The sequence below is a fragment of the Podarcis vaucheri genome, assembly GCF_965113315.1.
Source record: "Podarcis vaucheri genome assembly, chromosome: 5".
NCBI classification, from domain to species: Eukaryota; Metazoa; Chordata; class Lepidosauria; order Squamata; family Lacertidae; genus Podarcis; species Podarcis vaucheri.
Window position 1 is genome coordinate 53,944,754 of NC_138763.1, and position 8,811 is coordinate 53,953,564.

Sequence of the window (8,811 nt, forward strand, 5' to 3'; positions counted from 1 at the left end):
TCTACGATTCTGATATAATATACTGTACCGACAAACCAAGTCCCATGCGCAGATACCTGCGCGATTCTGCATTAACCAGTTCTGCTTCCCCGCACTTCCCAGAACTAGCTGGGGGGTGGGGTGGGGGGCGTTGACTGAATTCAGCCCTACCCGCTGTCGCCCACCAATTTTAGTCCAAACGTGCGCCTCCCCCCCGTAGCTGTCAGAACTAGTGACTAAGGTGGTATTTTTAAAAAGTTGTGGGGGCATCACGTCCGGGTCACTGCTATCTTCAGTTCCGAAACCCTAGCAGGATCTTAATAATCGCCAAGGGGAAAAATAAACACCGAACCCCATTTCTGCTGCTTATACTCCCCCCCTGGCGCCCACCCTTCTCGTCTAGGGTCGAAACACGAGCTCGAAGAAGAACAGTTGCAAAAATCAAATTTGCTCTCTGCCGTTTTGAAGCGCCGAAGCCGGCATCGCCACACACGTGGTGGGCCTCTGCGAAGTCTCTCCCCACCACGGAAAGATAGTCCAGGGCGCCACTTCTTCAACCCACAAGACACACTGGCGCCCGCTCCGTCTCCGCATCTCCCCGCAGCAACACTCGAGCGTCTGCACCGGCCCAGGGAGGGCAGACGCGCAGTGGCGTAGCGTGGGTTGTCAGCACCGGGGCAAGGCAAGTAATTTGCGCCCCCTAACCCGTGGATTTGCGCCCCCTAACCCTAACCCCCAGATGTTGCGCCCGGTGCGGCTGGCCCCCCCTGCACCCCCACGCTACGCCACTGCAGACGCGCGAGAAAGAAGCTGCCTCGAGGCTCCTCCGCGGGTGCAGCAGAGGCCTGTCTTTCGGGTCAGGGAAAAGAACAGCCCTCCTGGCTGCAAACATGCTGGTGTTAAAGAATTGTTATGGGGCGAATTTCCCGGGCATTTTACATAAATGGGCAGTGAATAAGGAGCCGCATGTAGTCCCACCCATTGTTTATATAGTGTTGCTGGCAGTGCAGTCCTCAGAAGAGAGTTTCACTGAGTTCAATGGGTATAGGATTGCAGTCTTAGGTAAACCAGGGAAGTGAGACCTGCTATCTTCCAGCTGTGAAACTGCAGCTCCCATCATCCTGAACATTGGCTGTGTCAGGTGGTCCTGATGGAAGCTGGAGTCGGGCATCTGAAGGGCCACAGGTTCCCCAGCCCTTGACTAAACATTTCACCCTATCTAATACTGCAAATGTAAAATCTACGGTTGCTAGAGCACAATGTACAATCTGTTTTAGGATTGTACAGGTTTTAAAAATGATACAAAGAACACATAATATCAGAGGCTGATAGGGGTTTTACGAACTGACACATTGGCTGGACCTCGAGCCATTCTTGGCGTCTTTTGCAAAATTCCCTTTGTTGGCACCACATAATTTTATGACCTCCTTGAGAACTGGGATTGCCATGAAGGTGGGGCTGAGTTCACTCTTCTGTAAATAGGGACTTGGAAATCCCTTATGAGTTCTGAAATTGTACATGTTTTTGCACCAAATGCAGTATGAGGTAATAACTTTTGACATAGTTTGTGCCACCTTTATTGAAATTTCTTAATGAACTGCAATGAAAAGAGAACAACTACAGCATATTTGAGGGCTGCAGTTCAAGAATGTGATGCATCCATCAGCTCCATTCAAAATTTCAAGTTCAATGTGAATGATCATTTCTTTAAGCTTTCCTTTTAAACACAGATAACCTGGGCTCGTTCAGTATTCAACCACACAATTTTTAAAAGACCGTTACTGGCTATTGCTTCTAAAATGTCTGTTGCTTTAACCTACTTTCAAAGTATAAATTGATGATGCATTCAGTTCAGACTTTCAAGGTATTACTTGATGAAAGAAACAAATTTAATAAGCTCTGCAAAAGGGTGTCCATTTGGAATCTGGCTTTATTGAAATGCGTGAATGCTTGACTTGGTTCATGAATATGAAATAGCCCAAAGCTCAGTGTTTCATACAGAGTCTTTCCACTGTTTCTCTCTCTGGCAAAATACATTTAGGTCATAATCCAACTGATAGCCAAGTGCACTTATGTCCATCGACATCAATGGGCTTAAGTGCACTTAACTCTTTATTGGATTGTGGCTTTACACTAAGTCCAATCCTGATTTCAATGGGACTAACACTCAAGTAAGAACGCTTAGGGTTGCAGACCTCTTTAACCTAACAATAGTTAGCCATTTCGTATAACAACAATAACATTTTATACCACACATTTAAAATGTTCACAATCCTCCACATATCTTATCTCAGGGGTCTTTACAACAACCCTAGAAGGTGGGCAAATCACATCACACAGTTTCATGGCGCCCTGGTGCTGAAAGAAATAGAGCCAAAACAGAGTCAGTGATAAACAAGAGAACTGGCACCCTTGGTGTATGTGGAGTAATCACTTCACAGAATCATAGAATGGCAGAGCTGGAACGGGACGCTTAGGGTCACCTAGTCCAATCCCTTGCAATACAGGAATATGCAGGGATCCAACCTTGCAATGCAGGAATATGGGGGTCCAACCTGTGACATTGGTGTTATCAGCACCGCGCTTTGAAAAGGAAGAATTGGGAAAGAGAGGGAGGAAAGTGAATGGAGTCCCTTGCAGCTTGTATTCTGGAGGAAGACATGGATGTCGATGACTTGAATCCTGAAGAGGAGTATTCCTGCTAAGACAGTGATGAGGAGGCTGTGGCCTTCCAGAGGCTGCGGTGTACTGACTCCAGTATGATAAATTGTTAGGATGATGGGAGCTGTAGCCCAGGGCAGCAGCATCTGCAGGGCACCAGGATCCCTGACCCTTTGTTACAGAGTGGAGATATGCTGCAATGTTCTGCTTCTTGTCCTCTCTTTTTTCAGGTACAGGACTAAGATAGAAACATGTTTCACTAAATACAACTAGTCTATCTCTTAGATGTTAATTATCTAATTAACAATTTAGATTATATAATTAACATGGCCTAAATGAAACAGTAACTGCTGTATTGATTGCACTTTCTACGCATCCCGCTTGCCATAGTCAACTAGGAGGACCAAGTTCTTTCCATCCTGACAATCTTCAAAGTGATCAGGTGCCCTCTTGTGGCACAATTAATTATTTCTGCGATAAAGTGGTACCTCAGGTTAAGTACTTAATTCATTCTGGAGGTCCGTTCTTAACCTGAAACTGTTCTTAACCTGAAGACCACTTTAGCTAATGGGGCCTCCCGCTGCTGCCGCGCCGCCGGAACACGATTTCTGTTCTCATCCTGAAGCAAAGTTCTTAACCTGAAGCACTATTTCTGTGTTAGCGGAGTCTGTAACCTGAAGCGTATGTAACCCGAGGTACCACTGTACTTTCAAAGGGCACAAAGTTTCTATAATTAATCACAACAAAGATCCACTACAGATTTGCTAAAGAAGAGATACGGACTTCGTCAAAACTACTCATTGAACTGTATGGCTAAGAGCTAATTTATACCAGGGTCAACAACAAAGAAGCCTGTGGACCTTAAAATCTTACAAGATTTATTGCGGCATAAATTTTCACGGCCTTCATCATAGAATCATAGAGTTGCAAAGGACCACCAGGGTCATCTGGTCCAACCCCCTACAATGCAGGAATCTTTCATCCAACGTGGGGCTAGAACCCAGAACCCTGAGATTAAGTGTCTCATGCTCTACTGACTGAGCTAGGTCCATGAGGCTCAAAAGAGCTGCTTTCTTACAGATGTGGGATTTTGCTTGGAGAATCCACCTACCCACCACCAATGCCTTTCTTTGAGATAAAACAGAGTTCAGCAATTGAGTGGAGAGTGTTCTAAGGTTGGCACTGCGCCTAATTGTTTCTGGATGGAGTCAGGAGGTTCCTGCGACTGTCCCGTTCTTGTTTGAGATGCAGAGTAAAGTTCTTAACTGGGGTGGAGGGTGCCCAGGTAGGAAAAGAGGACAGGGCTCCTCTGCACTTTAGGCAGTTGTGTCAAGGTGGGATTTTCAGAAGGTGTGGCTTGCATGACTATGTTGTTGCTGTTTTGTTTTTGATGTCCTGGTTGTAGAGTGTTCACACAAGAAAGGACATGACACAGAAGGAATAAGGAATGGGGGGGAGGGGGGAGAGAATAAAAGTGAGCTCACGCACCAGGTCTTAAATTTACAACAATTACCATCTCTTCAGTTATTATGCAACGCAGCATCCTGATGGGCAGCACAAGATGATTTTGTCTGGCTGCTGCAACTTGACTGTGGACTCAGCGTACAAGGAAGGAGGTTGTGAAAGCAGACATGTCTTGGCTATCTCCTTTAACCAGCTGCAATAGGAGCAGAAGTGCCTTGATTTCCTCTACTACCCTTGCATCACCAGCTTTGGAGGAGGAAAGTAATGAGGAGACACTTCCACCCTCACAGGTGATTAAAACATCATTTCCATAAGCCTATGAGGAATGGTGGCTGTTAGAATTCCTGCTCCATGATTGCAGTCATGGGATTGTTGTCTATCACATGACGGTCTATGTTTTGACTCCACAGAGTGGAAAGTGACTGAGACAGGATGTTTGTGTTACTGTGTTCCGTGAAGTGGGACTATTGTCCTTTGTTCTTTTTCTCTTTGCTGTCTGATGCTAGAGAGGGAGCCATATTGCAGTGCTCCGTGTGTGTTTATATGTAAATAAAGCAGATTAGCCAAAATGCTGAGTTGCTGAGGTCTGTTATACAAGCTGCAAAGACTCTGTGGATCCCTAAGTGTGCTGATGGCTGTTGGCATCCGTCGTTGTGATGTTTGGGTTGAAGAAAGCTTTTGAAGCTCCCGAACAAATGATCAGGAGGGAGAGAACATGCCAGTCGGGCATGTGTCTCTACCAGGGTCCTACTCGAGTGTAGGAGGAGCTCCTGACACTGGCATCCCTGGGTTTCTGATGAGGTCCACACCTCCACAGGGGGCCCACTGCCAAGCCCTGGGACCTCCTGACTCTGTTCTCCTCCTCGTTGTCATTGGCTTTTGACCTGCCGTCTCTGTGTGGGCAACCAAGCAGGGACAAGAACGAGGAGACAGGGCAGCACAGGAACACAGGAAGCTGCCCTACGCCACCAAGGTTGTCAACAATGTGTGGCTGCAGTTCTCCAGGGTTTCAGACTGGGGACATTCCCAGCCCTATCTGGAGATGATGGAGATTGAACCTGGGGGAGCAGATGCTTTACTACTGAGCTATGGCCCTTCCCCAAGCACCCTCCACTTGTCTTGCCTTTTCTTCTCTAGGCAGTTGTGTGAATTGAGCCCAAAGGGAGAGGGCAACTCAGTGGATAGTGGAAGCAGCCAGACAGGTGCTCCACTAAGAGCATCTTGTCCAAGAGGCTCCCCAAAGCCTGGAACTGGCACTGCCTGCAATGATCTATATATTCTAGTACCAGAATTTCTCACTAACTCAGTACACATTACAATAAAGTCATATATCTAACCTGAGCCTGTCTTCACATATATATGCAATGCTTGCTTTTTTCTTTTTCTTTTAACTAAGCGTCAACAGGTTAAGAAATGGAACATGCAAGCTTTGAGAAACAGTATATATGGATTTACCAACAAGCACCGTCTTGGGGATCAACAGGCTATAATTAGAATTTAATAATATGAGTGGAGGAGTGATCTGCATGCTGTTTGAAAAATTGGAGCTTTTTCTCAACACTTCTGAACATTTTCCTTCCTAGATTGGACTCCAACTTGCCTTGCACAATATCCCTCCAGCTGAGACAAACGTGATACAAATAAGAACAATGAGATCAGCAACACTCTAGCTTTAAACACCATAAACAAAGGGACTAATTGAAACACCTCTAGCTAGTCCTGATGGAATCTGCACAACTGGTTAGCTTGGGGAGACAGAAAAGCAAACTGGATTCCCAGACTTCAGAGGGATCCTTTCCTTATAGGCCTTGCCCATGATCATAAACATTAGATCCAGTCTAGTCATTTATTTATTTGTAACATATTCACTTAAGTAAAGGGTGGCAGTGATATTCTGTAAGCAATGCATAGCAGCAGTGGTGGATGGTGCCCATTTGGGCTGGTAGAGAGCAAGGCAGGGTGGCTGGCAGTGGGTGGGGCCACAGTCAATGATGGGCAGGGCCAGAGTGAACAACAGGTGGAGCCAACTCATGTGTCTCCACCCCCTGATGAATTGTACAAGGGACAACATTGAGAATGAGGAGGAGGAAACTGACAGGCAGTGCCTCCCTTTGGGCTGGTTCTAAGAAGGTAGGTTGGGATGCGGGTGGCGCTGTGGGTTAAACCACAGAGCCTAGGGCTTGCCAATCAGAAGGTTGGTGGTTCGAATCCCCACAACGGGGTGAGCTCCCGTTGTTCGGTCCCTGCTCCTGCCAACCTAGCAGTTCGAAAGCACGTCAAAGTGCAAGTCCAGTGGGAAGGTAAATTGTGTTTCTGTGCGCTGCTCTGGTTCACCAGAAGTGGCTTTGTCATGCTGGCCACATGACCCGGAAAAACTGTCTGCAGACAAATGTCAGCTCCCTTGGCCAGTAAAGTGAGAGGAGCGCCGCAACCCCAGAGTTGTTCGCGACTGGACTTAACAGCCAGGGGTCCCTTTATCTTTACCCTTTACCTTTAAGAAGGTAGGCAGGCAGGGACTGGTTGAGGGCAGTGCCCCATTTGCCCTAATGGACAATGGTGGTGATGTGGGGAGCAACAATTCTGTGCACCCTTTCTTGAGAGTAAGCCCAATTGAGTACTGTGGTGTTTACTTCTGAATGGACATACAAGTGTAGATTGCATGGTGCACTATGCTGGCTGAAATTCCCTTTTCTAAAAGTGCAGGAAACATGTCTTCTTTTGTATCTGACAACTCTGTTATGCTGCAATCCTAAACACAGTTACAGTGAAATCCTATATTTGTCTACCCAGAAGCTAACTACAGTGGTACCTCTGGTTACGTACTTAATTCGTTCCGGAGGTCCATTCTTAACCTAAAACTGTTCTTAACCTGAAGCACCACTTTAGCTAATGGGGCCTCCCACTCCTGCTGTACCGCCGCCGCACGATTTCTGTTCTCATCCTGAAACAAAGTTCTTAACCTGAGGTAATATTTCTGGGTTAGCAGAGTCTGTAACCTGAAGCGTATGTAACCTGAGGTACCACTGTAATTGAATTCATACCTCCTGGATTAATACATGGCTTTGAATACAGCCCATAAGATTTTGTACTTCTGTGGATTTTGCAATTCGCTTTTCAGCTCGAGAAACATGCCAAAACATCTTAAGCATGTGCATTTTAGGATCAAATATATTCAGAAATGCATATATCCATGAGACAAATATGCATTTAGATATGAATTTGTGTATATATATTTATTTTTCAGATTAATGCAGCAATGGGATGGAATAGGCTTTTGAATAATACATGCATTATTGCCATAGACTGGAAATATTACAGGGCAGTTGAATTGGTTTGTTACGCATATGGCACATGAAAAGGGGCCCATTCTGTTTTTAATAAAGCCCACACCCCTCCAGAGAGTAAGATGAATCTGCACACAAACATCCTTGTGTGCTATTGTGTACCTTTAACACACAAGCCGTTTAAAACCAAATTAAAGCTAGGGAATCTTAGACTCATCAGAGAAAGCAATGAATGCTGTTAATTCCAAGTGATGTTAATTGTGATAGTTGCTGGAATGTGAGCTTCACTCTCTAATGTGTCATCTCCGGTTAAACTGGTAACAACACAATTATCAGGGCCACTCTTCTAACTTGCAGGGCCAAACTTGAAGAAGATGAGTACTGTATATTGTAAAAGAAAATATTGACTTGTTGATAGTAATTTTCAGTCAAGCATGCACTATTTGTCTATTTAGAAACTTTTTAGCTTGCCTTTCAGTGAAAGCAAAGTGTTCCCAATGCAGGGAATGGCAATATCAAAGAGCCATAATCCAATTAACAAAGCCATCCAATAAGCCATAAAAACAAGTAAGTTTCAACTGCAGGGAAAAGCAGCAATTACAAGTCTAATTGATATATTCCATAGTCTGTCTGCTTAAATCTGGTTGCTTTATTGTGGGAGATGGTTTCCCTATATTGTGTCTTTAAGCAAAACAGCCTCCCACAGAGCTTGCCCTAGGGATCTGTGACGCACAACAGATGCTGATGGACTACAAAGCCCATCACCCCTGACCATTGGCCTTGGGGTTGATGGGAGTTGCAGTCCAAAATAAAAGGAGGGCCCCAAGCTGTGGTAGCTTATATACAGCAGAGGGTATTCCTGCAAATGTCCTGAACTCAAGCCATGAACGGCTCCAAAGGCTACCAGCACTTTTAATTGGTCCCAGCCAGTGATGCTCATGCAGTTGTACATTTCCTATAACTAGAAGCAACAATCACAACAGCGTCTGCATTCTGCACCTGCCAAATCATTTTCAAGAGGGTGTATCATAGTGGTCTAAATGGAGAGCAAAAGGTGCACTTGCAGATTTCCTGTGGTCTAATCTGTGTCTCTCTGGTATTTTGATATCTGAAAGTGTTTAGCTTGATACCTTATTACCTGATCTAATTTAAAGCAAAGTAAAGGTAAGAAAAATGCAGTGCGGGCTATCTGAATAATCTAAATTTGCAAACATATCTGCCAGAGTTAATACTAAGATGGATCAGGGCGGGGTGGTTTGGCTCATGAACTAGCCCAGTTTCATAATAATACAGTAAGGGTATGAGTCGAGCTTGCCCAATTATTGATTGTAGCCAAGGACTTTCCTACAGATACTTGCCTGACATTTTGAAACACCTTTGAGTTGTTGAAGTGAAACATCTTAAATGAGGCTTTCCCCACCTT